Source organism: Neofelis nebulosa, chromosome 1 (assembly GCF_028018385.1).
Source record: "Neofelis nebulosa isolate mNeoNeb1 chromosome 1, mNeoNeb1.pri, whole genome shotgun sequence".
Taxonomy (NCBI): domain Eukaryota; kingdom Metazoa; phylum Chordata; class Mammalia; order Carnivora; family Felidae; genus Neofelis; species Neofelis nebulosa.
Genome location: NC_080782.1, coordinates 79,080,943 through 79,099,063, shown reverse-complemented (window position 1 = coordinate 79,099,063; position 18,121 = coordinate 79,080,943). Strand labels below are relative to the sequence as shown.

Sequence of the window (18,121 nt, the reverse complement as noted above, 5' to 3'; positions counted from 1 at the left end):
TAAAATAGAAATAATGGTGTATAATTACTTGTTAATCGTTAATTATCTCTCTCCTTTTCCCCCAGTCACGCTCCATTAAGCAAGGATCTTTTATGCCATATTTATTGCTGTATTCTCAGGATCTGTATCAGGGATTAGCACATATTAGATACTTAAATATTTCTTAATGGATGTGTACCATCTTCCAACCCTTGGATTTTATTCATCTGCCCTATGAAGTAAATCTATATAGAACAATGAAGTACTCCATTTTAGAAATAGCATTTAAAATAATCATTTTTAACATCCCACATGATCATTGATGTATTTTCACAATTGTTGATTACAGACCGATGAATAGAAATATTGATAAATAATATCAAAAAGTCACTGCAGGCTCCTCTCCTTTTTTCATCACACACATGATACAGACAAATGATCTTTTGGAACTTACATCTGTAAGGAATGTAAGGTAGAGAAAGGTCATAGCTATCAGCTAACTAGATTGAAAAGGAAAAAAAAAAACAAAATTAAAAAAATATTTTTCTCCCTAGGATTCTGGCAGTTATTTTTTTCTATTAATAATTTTTCTATTGCATATTGTTTCTTTGTCAGAGATATTCTGTGAGTCACTATCATATCTAGGAGACAATTTGACTCAAGGACTTCATGACATAGAGTTATACCATTAGGTAATTGGAAATCATTCGGTATTTGCACAAAACTAAAGACTACCCTTCAAAGGAAAATTATCACAGCTTTCAAACAATGATTCTTTTATATTCTGTATTACAGATACTAAATTGTTAGGACAAGGCACTCTCCCACACACAAAACATTACCTAATCAATTTTCCACTCTTTTATCCGCTTTCCCCAAGCACTGACAAAAAGTATTCTTTGTCAGATGCCACAATTTCATAGTTATATTGAAGCTTTCTAAAATCATCAAAATCTTACATGAATTCAATTAAATATTATTTTTAGAAGTAATATTTTCTTACTTTGGATAAAAATGTATATTGATTGAATCCAAACAGTAGGCACAGTATTTAGCAGGTGAGAGCAAGGAACATCATGAACATGGAAATTTTGTAAAGAAAACTTCATTATCTTATTAAAGTTCAAAGCTATTTCTTGGGGCACCAGGGTGATTCAGTTAGTTAAGCATCTGACTTTGGCTCAGGTCATGATCTCACAGTTTGTGGGTTCGAGCCCTGAGTCAGGCTCTATACTGACAGCTCAGAGCCTGGAACCTACTTCACATTCTGTGTCTCCCTCTCTCTATGTACTCCCCCACTCATGCTCTGTCTCTGTCTCTGTCTCTCAAAAATAAATAAATGTTGGGGCGCCTGGGTGGCTCAGTCGGTTAAGCGTCCGACTTCGGCTCAGGTCACGATCTCGCGGTCCCTGAGTTCGAGCCCCGCGTCGGGCTCCGGGCTGATGGCTCAGAGCCTGGAGTCTGCTTCCTATTCTGTGTCTCCCTCTCTCTCTGCCCCTCCCCGGTTCATGCTCTGTCTCTGTCTCAAAAATAAATAAAAAACATTAAAAAAACATTAAAAAATAAATAAATAAATGTCAAAAAAATTAAAACAATTTATTGAATGTTGATATCAGAGAAACATGCATGTACCAAAGATTGGAGGTTATTCAAATACTTGTGTGGGTATTTATAAGGGAGGACTATGGAAGTGGTTTTGTTTATTTGTTTTATTATTTCAACAATTATTTTTTAATTGTCTAATATTTAATTTTCCAGTTCATATTTATGGCATAACTCAGTTAATGGCAAAGTTGTTTTTGGCTGCCTGCTAAGTATAAGTAGCTGTGTTTAAAAAAAACATAACAATGACACAATTAATTTTCTTTCTTTTTAAAAAAAATTAACATTTATTATTGAGAGACAGAGAGAGACAGAGGATCAGCATGGGAGGGACAGAGAGAGGAGGAGTCACAGAATCTGAAGGAAGCTCTAGGCTCTGAGCTGTTAGCACAGAGCCCCACGCGGGGCTAGAACTCAGAAACCACGAGATCATGACGAGAGCCGAAGTCAGACACTTAACCGACTGAGCCACCAGGCACTTTCTGTTAATTTTCTTTCATGATAAATTTAAGGTTATATGCACACCTAAAATGAGAAAGAAAAAATTACAAGTCGAATTTTCAAAAAATTACAAAATGCTGTAAAAATGGATGGTGATGATCCTAGTAGTAGAGACCTCTTAAGATGGTTGGGAGGGCCTTTCTGAGAAGTTGAAATTTCAGGTGAAGCTTGCATAATGAGACGTCATCAGCCATGTCTTCATCAAAGCAAAAAAGCATTTCAGGCAGTGGAACCAACAATTCAAAGACTCCAGGACAGGGAAGTATTATGTAGATTCAAGGAACTAAACACTAGAGTGGGTAAGCCATAGTGAGTGAGAGAGGAACCACATTGGAGGAGATGGTGAAACAGAGACCTGTTGGCAGTTATGTGGACTTTTATATCAAGAACAATTAAATTATTTAACCAGGGACTACAGAATATGACTTTTTCTTTTGTAATTATAGTGTGGGTGTTCTGTGCAGAATTAATTTGAGTGAAAGGAAAAGGAAAGAAAGTCAGGGGACTATTAGAATACCATGGTCTTAGAAGAAATCACAGTGACTTGGTCTAACATTGTGGGCAGTGGATGTAGAGAAAAGTGAACTGGCTCTGGTGATATATCTGTGGTAACCATGATTTGATGTAAGCTGGGGGTAGAAAAGATGGAGAGTTATTGGGAAAAGCAGTTTTGCACATACAATGTTTAAGCTTTTGCTGGCTGCATAACAATGGGCCTGGGGCTTGAGACACTTTCTCAGCAAGAGATAAAGAGTCTACAGAGCTTGTGCCAGACTTAATACCTTGTGTGGGGATATCTTTTCTTTTGTTCAGGCTTAGTGAATGCTCTCAGATTGTCTCTTCCTAAAGGATGTGTGTCACATGGCACAAGGCCAACCTCACTGGTTACATCTGTCATCTGAGAGGAGACCGGGTTCTTTTACTGTGGCACAAGGTGGGTACATTTAGGCAAATTGCCCCTGAAATGACCATCTGGAAAGACCCACTAGCCACAGGGGACCAATGCCTACTATTGAAGCTAATCTTGCTGTGTCTTCTCTATGTAAGGTGTTATTCCATCCTGTGCCTGATTGTGTTGTGTTTCCTTCGTTAACTTCTATATACCAAGATGCAGTGAGCAGAAGTATTTAGAGTCCTACTCTGGGATTGATAACTAGTACACAGTACTCTATTCCTCTGGGATTGCTAACTGATGGATGGTACTCTTCTGGACAATAATGTGAATACTTTAAACTTGAGCAACTGAATAATGAGAGGGGCATAGTTTGGAATTGGATAAAGTCAAGAGTTTAGATTTGACTATGTTGAGTTCAAGTATGTAGGTGTATGTACCTCAGAGAAAAATGGGGTAAATTTCTTAATCATCAGTAAGACAACAGTTTTAATGTCATGAGAATGAGCTCATCTACAGAGTGAGCATAGAGAGAGAAGTTGGGTCCAGGACCAATTCACAAGAAATGGCAGCATTTTAAGGGCTGGTTAATATGGAGAAATTTTCAGAGAAGAATGTGAAAAAGAAGGCAGAGAATTATATAGGAAGTTAAAATTGCGTGTTGTTATAGAACCGATGAGAAAAATAGTTTGTTAGTAATCTGAGATCAAGCAGATTCATTGAAGTAGTTGGTGGGGATGGACGAAAGCTAGTTTGGAGTGGCATGAGAAGTGATGTCAGAAAAGGGAGGTAAAAAAATGCAGGCAATTTTTGGAAGAAGTTAGTGGAGAACTTCTGCTAGTAGAGGTATGAAGTCAAGAGAGGCTACAAAATACTTAACCTAGAAAACCACAGACAGCCTGTTATGTGAATGAGAATAATCTAATTAGGGAGATATTGATAAGTCAAGATAGAAAAAAAAGAAGAGAATATGATATTTTTATTGAGTGCTATGGAGGAAAAGATTTGCCTATGATAGGGAGAAAAACAAACAAACAACATTTCATTCATTGTAAGGGAAGAAGTGGAAGGTAAAAGCAGACCCTGGTAGTTTCTCAGATTTTGTCATGGGGAAATGAATGAGCAGTAGTCCAAAAGTTTGTGTTTCTCAAATATGGGAAAACCAGTCAATAGCAGAAAGTAAGAGGGAAGCAGAATCAGAGAAATGAGACTCTGGGAGAGAGCTCATTAAGTAACTGTGAACGTATCATGGCAGCTATTATATAATGCCTTATTTCATGATCTGCTCTAATGGTATTTGGCTGCACAGATTGATAGCAATCTTGACCTAAGTATATTCGCCAAAGTGGCTGGTAGGTGGGGTCCCTGGGTAAAGACATGGAGAACATGGATGGCTAAATTCATACTGACATTCCGACTCTTTTATGGTCTGGCCATAGTTGTTTAGTAGACATGAAGTGCTAGCAATCTAAATACAACTTTCTATGCTACTGCTATGGCATGAATGTTTGTAGACCCCCAAATTCATATGTGGAAATCTTAATGCTCATGATGATAATATTAGGAGGCGGGATTTTGGCAGATGATTAGGCCAGAGGGTGAAGCCCTCATTAATGAGATTAATGTCCCCTTAAAAAAGGCTCTGGAGAGTTCCTCTTGCCCTTTCTACCATGTGGGAATATGAGAAGTCTCCATCTCAGAAGAGAGCCCTTATGTGACCATGCTGGGACCCTGATTTCAAACTTCCATACCCCCAAATTGTGAGAAATGCATTTCTGTTATTTATAGGCTACCCAGTCTGTAGTGTTATGTTAGAGCAGCTCAAACAGACTAAGACAACTACTGTGAGTTACTTGGAACATTTAAACTGTGTGCCTCCAGAATTATTAACCAACTATCTGAAAAGAATCAAGATATTCTAAATATCCCTGCTTCCACAACTTCTACAATCACCTCCTCTCTTCCCTCACAAAAAGTATCTGTGTGAATATATGCACATATGTGTATGCATATGTCTATGTGCATATACATATCTATACCTATCTATCTTATCTATCTGTCCATCCATCCATCTATCCATCCATCCATCCATCTGTCTATCCACACAGAGGAGAAAGACCTAAGATAGAACCTTAAATAATCAGTTGAAAATACGCAAATCTTAGGATCCATCTAAAATGTAGGGTGATCCTCAAATGATTAAGAAATGGGAAACTGCTGGGATATCTAGATATCACAGATAAAAGTACAAAATGCTTAAATTCTACTTTTTAAATATTTTCTTTTAAAATTTTTAATGTTTATTTTTGAGGGAGAGCAAGAGACAGAGCATGAGTTGGGGAGGGACAGAGAGAGATGGAGACACAAAATCTGAAGCAGGCTCCAGGCTCTGAGCTGTCAGCACAGAGCCCAACTGGGGATTCAAACTCAGGAGCCTTGAGATCATGACCTGAGCCGAAATCAGATGCTCAAATGACTGAGCCACCTAGGTGCCAAAAATGCTATTTTTTTAATAATATATTTTTTATATCATTCTACTCATTATCTCTATTTCTTCATCAAAGTTTTCTCCAGGTTCTGTCATATTTTCAGCCAAACCTCTAATTGATTAGAAGTTTACAGTATTCAATAATCAGTTTGTTGCCTATTTCTTGTTTTTATTTGGACAATTGTGATTTTCATCTGATGTGTTCTTTGCTAATGCCAGGTGGCTCCCATTTCACAATGTATTCATGTATTTGAGAACACACATGAGATCCTTTCTCCCTAAGTTTCCTCTTCCTCCTTTGGGTCCTGTTGTTTGATAGAGGAAAGTTGACTCAGAGCCATTCTCAATGACAGTACTATTCATGCAACTGGGAACATAGTATGTGGCTATTTAAAAAAAAATGGGCCACTTTTACAGATATATGTGATGACGTGATATGATAAATAGAAAAAAGGCAAAGGCCAGATCCTGAGAATAATATGCTAACATTTATGATTCACAGTATATGTGTACTTGTGCCCATATGAATAGAATGTCTCTGAAAGTACACTCAAACAGCTATTGACGACATTAGTATGTGCTGAGGGTGGACTGCAGGATGAGGGACATGTGTGTGGAAGAAAAACTTTATTTTATGAATCGTATCATTGAATAATCTGTTTATTATCATATTTTATTATTTGGATGCACTTACAATTATATTATATATTTTAGGGGTGACTGTGTGGCTCAGTTGGTTAAGTGTTTGGCTCTTGATTTTGGCTCAGGCTGTGATCTCACAGTTCGTGAGTGCAAGCCCCTCATCAGGCTCTACACTGTCAGTGCAGAGCCTTCTTGGGATTCTTTCTATCTCTCTCTCTCTCTCTCTCTCTCTCTCTCTGCCCGCCCCCCACCTTGTGCTCGCTCTTGCTCTCTCTCTCTCAAAATAAATGAATAAACTTATAAAAGATAATAGTAACTATTTTAAAGAAAAAGGAGATAAAAATTACAGATATTTAAGAACCATGACACCTTGAGCATGTCTGACTTTGTTTCCCTGTTCTCAACTTCCCTGGGTAAGAGTAAAAGCCAGGGCAGGCAAGTTGCAGATGCTGGGTCATGCGACTATCAGATTCACTTAACCATTCAGATCTGGGAATGCCTGTTCCTTGGCACTAGGGGAGAGACAAGATGAAAGCATCCAATAGCCGGACTTCCCTTGATTCTCCGCTTGAGGTGAGAATTAACCAATCAAAATGTCCAGACAAACTAATGAAACTAAATCATCTTTAACTGCCTCAGTCTGCTGAGTACCATTTCTGTTAGAAATGGAGAAAAGTACAGCATGGCTGAGTGAGAGTTGTCACCCACAGGTTGGGATTCTGGGAGCACAGATGCTACCTCCATGTTTCTTAGCACAGAAATTAGAATTTGCTGTTTCTCTTTTGTTTTGTTCTCCCTACCAATCTTCTAGAGCACAGACTACTATACTTTATTTCATTCTCTTGTTCCACTTCTTGAGAAATAGACTGACCTAGCACTGAAGAAATGAAAAGTCATGACAAGGGAAAGAAAAATGAAAACTCACTTTTGAGTTCTAAGGCATCAGATGGAAGAAGATAAAAATACTGAAGAGTTTGTTTTTATGAGTTTTTGTTTGAGTACTTTGTGAAATGGATAAGGTCTCTCAAGGAGAAGCAAATAGAGTACAGAATATTTTCTAGCTGAAAGCTAAACATTTTTGAGGTAAAAATTCAATACATATAGTTAAAAAAAAGATAGCCCAGGAAAACCTAGCCAAATAGATGCTATTATGCTATATGGAAAATTATTAAAGTCGAATAAGTAAAAACATTTTTTGAAGAAATTGAATGAATAACAAAAAATATCCCTAACCAAACTCCCTCAAATTCAGATGGCTTGACAGGTGTGTTCTACTAAACTTTAACATTCAAGATGACCCTTATGTAATATGCTCAATTTTAGAAAAAAGAAATGGAAGAAAATGTTTCAAAGTTAAGATCTGAATAAAACAACCATTTTCTAAAATCACATAAACACAGTGTAACCAAAACAGTTTTAGGACCATTTTACTTAAAAATATTTTATTTCCTTTAGAAATCTTAAATCCAAACTAGAAGCAACAGTATAATGAAAATAATAGTACATCACGGCCAAGTAGAACTGACAATGTTTTAACACCAGAAAATCTGTTGGTATGGTCTATCTCAGTGATGGGCTGAAAGAGAAATGCAATCATTCTCTAAAATAATGGAGAAAATACATGATAAAATAAAAAGTAGTTATTATAAAATCTCATCATATCAGAGAAAATTCCTTAGTTTGACAAAGCCTATGTAACAACTAAAATTAGGGGTTCCTGGGTGGCTTAGTCAGTTAAGAGAACGACTTTGGCTCAGGTCACAATCTGATGGTTCAGGGGTTCAAGACCCACATCGGGTTCTGTGCTAACAGCTCAGAGCCTGGAGCCTGCTTTGGATTCTTTGTCTCTCTCTCTTTCTGCCTATTCCTGTGCTGTTTCTCTCTCTCTCTCTCTCTCTCTCAAATATAAATAATCATTAAAAAATTAAAAATAATAAAATAAAATATCATTTATAAAATATAATAAAATTAAATGTCATACTTTATGGGAAAAATGTTCATTCATTTGGCAACAAGAAGAGAATACCTGATATTACTTCTAGTTCATAAATGAAACACTGAAAGCTCTGACTTAAGCAAATAAATAAAATAAGAACAAGTGAGAGTATGCAATGTGAAAGGGAAGGGGCAATACTTTTCCATGTCTGAAAAAAAAAACAGCACAAACATAGAATAGTCACTGTCCCAGAAAAAAATAAGAACTAAGCAAAAGTTGTAGCAAGTTTTCCAGATGTAAGAGCAACATAAAAGTCAATAGTCCTAAAAAATAGCATAGAATAAGATGTATGTTTATAAATCTTGTGTTTTTTTTTAATTTGTTTACTTTTGAGAGAGGGAGAGAGAGAATACCAAGCAGGCTCTATGCTGTCAGTTCAGAGTCTGATGAGGGGCTCAATGTCATGAACTGTGAGATCATGACCTGAGCCAAAGCCAAGAGTGGGACATTTAACCAATTGAGCCACCCAAGTGCGCCTGTTTATAAATCTTATTAATGAACCAGCAATTCTGCCCTTGACTATAGACACAGAGTATATCTAAAACTGACCCAGAAAGAGTTGTGTTAATGGAAACCTACTCCTTTGTGTTCCTACATTAAGGAAATGGGTAGGTAAATGTGTAAAATAGAACAGATACTACTTGAATTAATAGCCAGCAGTCAGAAATAACAAACTAAATGTACCTTACACATCACTGATAAATCTTAAAGAAGATCCCATGGGCCAAGTATTAAGAAATAACCTAGATCAATGGCACAATACTATGTACATAAACTGAAAACTGTAAAGATTTCTACTTTTAAAGGGTGGGGATATTCATGACACAGACAAATGTTCCTGACAAAATAAACTATAACATTTATGTTAGAGAAGGTTAAAATGCTGCTGAATAAAGGGTTTTGAGAGTCATTAAGATTCTAGAGTTGGAGAGCCAGAGATTTGAGTTAATAATCTGCAGCCACTTTTATTGCTGGGGGCATACCTGATTCTGGGTGCCATGAAGAGTGAGTATCTTGTCATTTTCCTAGGAGATAGGACCAAGTTTGAGGTAATAGAAACAAGCAATGTTTTGTTGTTGTTGTTGTTTTTATAGTCTTGCATGGAGGGATGAAGTTGAACTTCAGAGTCAACAAACACATGACTGGGGTTTTCTGAAGACATTTGCAAGTATGTGAAGCTTGTGGGGAGGGATGTTAAAAACAAAAACAAAAACAGGCTTTACAAGCTGAATGGTGATTTGTCAGTCTGTGCCATGGAGACAGGGAACAAAGTTCAGGGGGGTATGCTTGGGAGAACAGCAGTGATGGGCATATCAAGAAAGTTAAGAACCCTGGGAGGTGAAGCCAACAAGGTGGAGCAGTAATGTTATCAGGAGAAGGAACCCAACTGAAATCCTTAATTGGGTGTTGATAACATAACAAAGAGTAACCATTACATGAAAAGAAGAAAGGGTGAATCCTGCCTGGAGAAAGATACATCAGGCACTTCTACATTTTTTTGTTTTTGTTTTTATATTTTCACACTACTAGTCTATAATGTTAGAAGTCAGGATAGAGTTTATATGGTCAGGCCTATGACTGGTGTCAGGAAAGGGGATTCTGAAATAGTTATATATATAAGCATTCAATCTGCGAAGTTTTATCAAGCTTTTCATTTGAAAACTTTTGTACTTTCATGTATGTTATACTTCATTTAAAAACTTACATAAAAAATCACACATGCATAAAATAATTTTAGTTCCAATAGTTTTGTACCTGAAGTAAAGGTATTCTTAAACTTTGCAAATAGGTGAGACAATACATCTTTTGAGAGACTTTAATGTTCTTAATGATGTTGGCATCTTTCCATTTCTCAAATAAACCCTTTAAGTTGTGTTATGTTATTTTAATACATTGCTTGATTTAATTTTCTACTATTGCACTTAGATTTTGGCATCCTTGTTTATAATTATTTTTGGTGATACCTTCATCAAGTTTTCTTACTAACGTTATGTGACTTCTGAAAACCATTTGGCAGATTCTCCATTTTTTGTTGGGGATCAGGGAAAACAACCCTCTAAATATTATTGAAAAGTTTTGTTTTCTATTTATTTTTATTTTTATTTATTTTTTAAAATTTACACCCAAATTAGCATATAGTGAAATAATGATTTCAGGAGTAGATTCCTTAATGCCCCTTACCCATTTAGCCCATCCCCCCTCCCACAATCCCTCCAGCAACCCTCAGTTTGTTCTCCATATTTATGAGTCTCTTCTGTTTTGTCCCCCTTCCTGGTTTTAAAATTTAGATAGAACTTGAAGCAGATCATTTCAGGTAAGTGGTTAAGGGAATGTGCTGTGCTGAATTGCTCAGGCCTAGTCAGATGTTCCATCACTGGGTTCTGCTTTGTTTAGAAGTACCTGAATTGAGAGTGAGGAAGGAGCTTAGGTCCCTGGAGAAAATTCTGGGCAAGGTTACCAGAGGGTGAAAGAATGTTTGATGGCAAGATCAATCACCATCCAGTACAAATAATCAAGACAGTTTTCAATTTTTCCAGTAATATGCAAAAATACATATGGTTGTTGATTTTTTGGCATGTTTTACTATAATACCTTAATTATCCACTTTATTTAAAATATATAGTTATGCTAAATCACACAACTGTTATTAGCATAGCTTCTTTTAGTAACATATGAAGAAATTTGGAGTAAAGTCTTTATTCTAGGTTCCCCACGCCCAATGTTAGTACATCCTAGAATATCAACACTTCAACCTACCCTCTTAAAATGCATGGTAAACAGAATAATGTCCCACCAATTATGTCCACACCTGAGTCCTTGGAACCTATGAATGCATTATGTTACAGGCAAAAGAGACTTAACAGATGTGATTAAGGACACAGACCTTGCAATGGGGAAATTATCCTAAAGTATACAGGAGGCCCAATATAATCACATCAGTTTTTAAAATTCAGAAATTGTTCTGGCTGGGTAAGAGAGATGAGATGGAAAATGAAGGAATGCAGATTTGAGCATAAGAGGGACTTGATATTGCTGGCTTTAAAAATGGAGAAAGAAAACCTTGAACCAAGGAATGTGGCAATGTTTAGACTCCGGAGAAGGTCCCCATCAATAGCCAGCAATGAAGTGGGGTCCTGTAATTTCTAGGAAATGAATCTTGCTAACAGTCCAATTAAGCAGGAGATGGATCCTCCTCTTGAGTTGCAGAAGGTGAACGTAGACTACAGAAACCTTTATTATAGCCTGGGAAGACTGCAGGACTTCTGACCTACAGAACTGAAAACATAATAAATTTGTTCAAGCCCCTACATATGTAATAATTTGTAATGGCAACAACAGAAAACCACCACAAAGTATTTTATACAATAAATTCTGTGAGAACTTTGCACATCCATTGCACTTCTTAGAGCTACCAGAATTCAGTATTTCGTAGAACTTTCTGATACTGATAACCTACCTGAATAAGTGATTGCTATGTTGTGTGTTTAAAGAAACTAGAATTCAGCTCATTTCACAGGATGTAGAAGAATCAAATTTATGTGGTTTTTATCATAAATGGTATCTTTTCTACTCCATCTTGGTCCTTAAATTAATGCTAGGCTCTGTAGAATACACTCAATTTCCAAAAGCAGCAAATTTAAGAAAAGAAGAAAAAGGTTTTGTGAAGACTAATGTTCCTTATTTTTATGTCCAAAATTATTGGACACAAATCCATTCTGTGAAAGTACAATGAATACTTTAATCATGCATTATTTTTAATGTCAGTTGTAAAGCTACATGAATAGCATATGACTCTTAAGGCGAAAAATTAAAGGAAAGGAAAAGAAGAGAATGGAGAAGAAATTTTCAATTCAGTACTTTTCATTGTGTATCATTGAAAACTCAAAAGGGAAGTTAAAGGTTAATAAACAGAAATTTAATGCCTATCATTTTAAGACTGACTAGGCAGTTATTTTAATGACTGTCATTATCACAACATCTCTCTGTCAATATGAGGTCTGTAACAGGCAATGTAACTCTCTCTTAATGTGATGCTTTAAAGAGTGAGTGCCTATATAGATTTAAATTTCAGATGAAATCCATTTAAATGGTGGCTCACAGTATTTAATAATCTGTTTCTTTTGTATTTAAAATGTACTAAAAAGCACCATTCTTATAGAGGTCATTTATTTCTGGAACTCTTTATTTTACTTCTTGTAAAGCTATCTATTATTCATCCTTCTCTCTGGTATATAACTCTTTACTACAGTTGCTACACTTTGAACACTCAATATCCTCGTGGTCTGAAAGAGTTAATGTAGTTCCCCAGGCATCTAATTTAATACATGAGAGTGACTTGGGTAGTGATGATGAGCTAGCTCAATATATATTATAGAGAATCAGTCATCTTGTGAAAGTAGCGGTTAAATACACTTTAATTGAGATTTTTGTTACAAGTGGGGAGTTTTAAAAGTGCTGATGAATTAAGAATTCCACTTAGAGTCAGAGTTAATGTTTGGCTATAGGGCTAATGTCTAGGGTATATTTAAGGCACCATGAAAGTGGATGTAGACATAAGTAGGAATAATTCATGCATCTGATGGATGGTTGAACTAGATGACTTTAAGGTCTTTTTTAACTCTGAGAGCGCATGATTCTATGCACTATGCATATTAGTAATTTAGCCCTGGAACAAATATGCATGAGCAGTCACACTGTAAAATCAGAGCATAAAGAGGAAACTTTAAAAATAACTAGAGTGTGGGGGAAGACGGACAGTTAAAATAAGAGCCCTGCTTTGAATCAGAGATTTAAAATAACTTTAAAGTGATCTAGTCTTCTGGCTAGTGATTTCCAGGTTTTTAGGATAAAGACCGGTCTTAACAGACAGTTTTATTATTTCCTAAAATGATTATATGCTATTAGTATCTCTTGAGACAATGTTATGAAAACAAAAAAATTCCATGTTTTTAAGTGATTTTGTGTGTTGTTAATACTTGTATGTGTGCCGCATTCTTGATGCAATCAGCAGACCAGGACACATGTATATGATGTTTTATAAAAATAATCCCAGGCTCTTCTAAAGGGCCTGGGACACAGGTTATGAGTCACCTTTTTAGAGTAACCTTTCTTAATAATATGATTATTTTAATGTTCGAGGTTTGTTCCTCAGTTGAAATTCAGAAGGTGAGTATGAAGTCCTTACGAACCTGACATGTAGTAAATATTATTAGAAAACACACACACCCCATCCCCCTATCAACAAAGGAAGGCAACTAACAGGTTTTCCTTATACCCCATTTGCCAGGAATAGTATGAAGACCTTCATATTATACCTCACAAAAATCTTTTTTTTTTTCATTTAAAAAAATTTTTTTAATGTTTATTTATTTTTGAGACAGAGAGAGACAGAGCATGAACAGGGGAGGGGCAGAGAGAGAGGGAGACACAGAATCCGAAGCAGGCTCCAGGCTCTGAACTGTCAGCTGAAGTCAGACACTCAACCGACCGAGCCACCCACACGCCCCTACACCTCACAAAAATCTTAAGAATCATTATTTCAATTACTTTGAAGTTGCCACAAAATAAAACCTCAAGATGTTAAATAACTTACTTAAAGATAAATATGTAATTCAACTCCTAAAATCTATCTGTTCCCATTTACTTTATTCCCTTCACTAAATGATACGTCTATAATGTACAGTGAAATATAACCACCATTAGAAAATCAACATGAGTATATTGGGGCATAGTGCCTTATGTTTGCAAACACATGAAGCTTAAATTAGCAACTTTCAGTAATATTTTCAGTTATGTAAGGCTTTTGATTTTTGTGTTGTAATTTATATAACACTTTTCATGTGCTACTGGGGATTATACTATCCATTTTAACACTTTAAATTATCACAGCAACACCTTAAGTTAGGTGCTAGCTTTATCTTCATTTTACACATGAAGATTCAGAGGCATAAGGAGGTTAAATGACATCTCCAAAGTCTTATGGGTAGTAAGTGGCAGAACCCAGAATTTGAGCTTAGATGGTTTAATTCTAGAATCTGTTCTCTTAATTCTTTGCTCATTGCTTTAAATAATCATATAGAATGCCTGAGTCCATACCACAAATATGCATAAGAGGACACCTGAAAAGCAATGAAAAAAAACATGTGTCCAAGAAACCCCATTTAACACCATCTGGCTGGGTGATAAAAGGCAACATAAATACCTTTCATTGGATTGGAATTTTGCAATTCTCAAGAGATTTAATATATATTATAACATTTAGTTGCAACTTTTTGAGGGTGATGCAAGTTATTTTTAACTCTATTTTATAAATGACTGAATGTAAAAGAGGCGAAGTCTCACTTTAATAAGTTGACCTTTTCTATGGATGGATTTTATCCCTACCCAAGTCCTCTATCCATCAGGTAAGTTAGGCAAGTATTACCTTAATTGATTTACACATTTTAAGATCTCTGGGATTGGCATCTCTGGATTTGGAGATGTTTGAAATAGAAAACTTCTGGCTGAACGGATTTGACTAAATATTTTGAGACAGCAAGAGTTCTAAAGTGAAAAAAGAGGTAAAATTAGTGGCTGAAGTAAAATCTATTGACTCAGGTATTACCATAATTTTGGTGAAATAACAGAGCTATATATGTATGCATATAAAAGGATGTGACAACAAAATCTTTATTAAATATCAGTTGTTACATGTTTATTTTGCCCCTTTCCCAGCCAACTCCACACAGTCCTTTCCTTACCTTGTAAGGAAAATTGTCTCTGTAACTAAACTTTATTGAGTTAATGGTGCAGTAAGTGGAGGTAAGGAATTTGAGATGCCCAGGGGTGAGGTGTAAAAAATATATATTCCTGGGAAAATGGAAAACACCTGGAAGGGAAAGACTTATGACTTATGATGGTAGATAGCAGTGGGATAAAGATGTGAGGAGAGACCAGCAGTATAGTAAAGAGAAAAGAAATTTTTGAGAAACAGGAGAGGGAGGCAAGAAATGAAGAGATATCAGCAGCTGCTGTTAGAAGTAATTTTGAAGAAAAGGGAGAAACTTCATAGGTGTTCATCAATGGTAGTTAAATGTGTGTGTGTGCGTGCATGTGCCCATGCTACAAGGTTGCAGAATTTTCTATTGGTTTATGTGCCTGTATAGCATTTGATATTTTTGTGAGCTTGCCTTATATATAAACCAAGAAAGGCTTCTTTTATTTAAGTAAAAAGTAGAGTGATTAAAACAACAGAACATTTGTGAGGTCTTGCTCTCCTTTGTTTTGTCATCATCCGTGTCCACTGATTTCTTAGTGTCTTTGCTTCCCTATCAAGTGTAGAATTGCTGTTTCTTTCCACAGTGTAGGAATTGTGTAGATGAATTAATACCTCTCAAATGATATTCTAGCTTTCAAAGTCTATTGCTCTGTGATTAGGCTATTGTTCCATATTCCCATTCAGCTGAACAATGTACTCTTATCTGTAGGGATCATTACACAAGATGCTAACCTGATTTCAGTCTCTGGTGACAGAAAGGCAGGGACACTACTTTGTCTCCTTTGGATAAGGAAGATGTAATATCTTGTATATAGAGAACAAATTGACCTTGAATACTATAGTTAATTAAATGAAGACCATAATTGAATGCCAGTTTGCACTAAAAAATGGTCTGCCACCTTCCAAGATTCATCTAAGAGCAATTGAGACAATGTGTAGGTGTTTATGGGCTCGGCATTAGGTCATTGCAAGTATTCTATTAGCAATTACCACCTTTATTATACTGCTTACAAAGAATGTTAAGCTTTCTTCCTGCTGCATGTGCATGTTTCTTAATATCATAGAAAGTATGCTGAGCATTGATTTAAAAGTTACTATGGACTCAAGTCACCTGTGACAACTAAGTCACTGATTTTAGGAAGGATTCTGGAGAAATCTATACACCCTACAATTTAGAGCATAAATTTCCTGGCATATGCCATTAGTAATGTTTTCTACTGTTGAAAATAGTGGATACTTACAATGTAATTATTAATTCTAAGGAACAATTGCCAGCAGTAGTGCAGTTTTGTTCCATAAGATGTTTGTTAATACTTTCAGGTGTACAATTCAGTGATTCAACACTTCCATACAACACTCAGTGCTCATCGCTAGTGCACTCCTTAACTCTCATCACCTATTTCATCCATCCCCCACCCACCTCCCCTCTGGTAACCATCAGCTTCTCTCTGTAGTTAGGAGTCTGTTCCTTGGTTTGCCCCTCACTCTTTTTTCTTCCTTTTTCTCATTTGTTTTGTTTTTTTTTAAGTCCACATATGAGCGAAATCATAGGTGTTTGTCTTTCTTTGAATGACTTATTTCACTTAGCATAAAACTATCTAGCTCTGTCCATGTGGTTGCAAATAACAAGATTTTATTCTAGCTCATGGCTGAGTAATATTACATTGTGTATATCCATTTCTTTATCTTTTCATCAGTTGATGGACACGGGCTGTGTCCATAATTTTGCTATTATAAATAGTGCTGCAATAAACATTGGGGTGCATGAATCCCTTTGAATTAGTATTTTTGTGTTCCTTGGGTAAATAACTGGTAGTGCAATTGCTGGATGATAGGGTAGTTCTATTTTTAACCTTTTAAGGAAACTTTATACTGTTTTCCACAGGGACTGCACCAGTTTGCATTTTCACCAACAGTGCAAGAGCCTTCCCCTTTCTCCACATCCTCACCAGTACCTATTGTTTTTTATGTTGTTGGTTTGAGCCATTCTGATAGGTGTGAGGTGATTTCTCATTGTAGTTTTGATTTGTATTTCACTGAGGATGCGTGATGTTGAACATCTTTTCATGTGTCTGTTAGCCATCTGGATGTCTTCTTTGGAAATGTTTATTCAGAAAACATATCTTCTGCCCATTTCTAAACTAGCTTGTTTGGTTTTTGGGTGTTGAGTTTGATAAGTTCTTTATACATTTTGAATACTCTCCCTTTATCTGATAAGTCATTTGCAAATATCTTCTTCCATTCCATAGGTTGCCTTTTAGTTTTGTTGATTTGTTTCCTTCACTGTGAAGAAGTGAAATCCTAATAGTTTATTTTCACTTTTGTTTCCCCTGCCTCAGGAGACATAGCTAGAAAGAAATTGCTACAGTTGATGTCAAAGAAGTTGCTTCTATGTTCTCCTCTAGGATTTTTATGGTTTCATGTCTCACATTTAGGTCTTTAATCCATTTTGAATATGTTTTTGGGTATGGTGTAGGAGAGTGGTTTAGTTTCATTTTTCTGCATGTTGCTGTCCAGCTTTCTAACACCACTTGTTGAAAAGACTGTCTTTTTCCCATTGGATATTCTTTCCTGCTTTGTTGAAGATTAATTGACCATATTGTTGTGAGTTCATTTCTGGGTTTTCTGTTCCATTGATCTATATGTCTATTTTTATGCCAGTACCATAAATTGACAAGGAAGGAGTAAAACATTCGCTATTTTCAGATGACATGATACTCTATTACCGGTTACATTTTAACTTAAAAAATCAAATGTCATCTAGCCTGGGATGTTCCTCAAATTAGGCTAAGCCATTCTTAGCCCTGAAATATTGGTGGCCTAAGTTTATTTATCCAGAGAAGCTCCCTTCCAAGCGAATTTTAAGGTTTTTCAGTATAAACATGAAGCTTTCAAGGTCATTGTCATAGTCTGAGTAAGATAGAGAGTAGATCAGGTATTTTTAAATGTCTCAGCCAAGAAGTGACAGTTGTGAGTTTTGTTTATAATTCACCAGCAGGAACTAGCCACATTGCCCTAATTGTAAGCAGGCTGGAGACTTTTGTCTTCTGGGTGTCCAGGAAAGAGAGGAGAAATGAATAATGATGAGAGTTGGTAATTGCCATCACCCCAAGAAGGGCATCACTGCACTTATCCCAATAAAATTACATATGATTTTTGCTTGCTATTAGCCAAGCTTATTGGACTTGTGATTTTTTTGAGCCCACAGAAGTAAGTTCTATAGGATTGGGATATCTTGGTTTTCTCACAAACTTCTTTAGGCTG

At 36.1% G+C, this 18,121-nt stretch overlaps 1 long non-coding RNA gene across 1 annotated transcript in view; it reads left to right on the top strand.

Annotated features, from left to right (window-relative positions):
• Nucleotides 1–14,239: 14,239 nt before the first annotated feature.
• The window catches only part of LOC131509939 (uncharacterized), a 156,311-nt gene continuing 152,429 nt past the window's right edge, over nucleotides 14,240–18,121 (top strand). The window contains exon 1 of the long non-coding RNA XR_009260800.1: nucleotides 14,240–14,504. This is a non-coding gene — a long non-coding RNA (uncharacterized LOC131509939). The remainder of the gene's footprint in view (nucleotides 14,505–18,121) is intronic.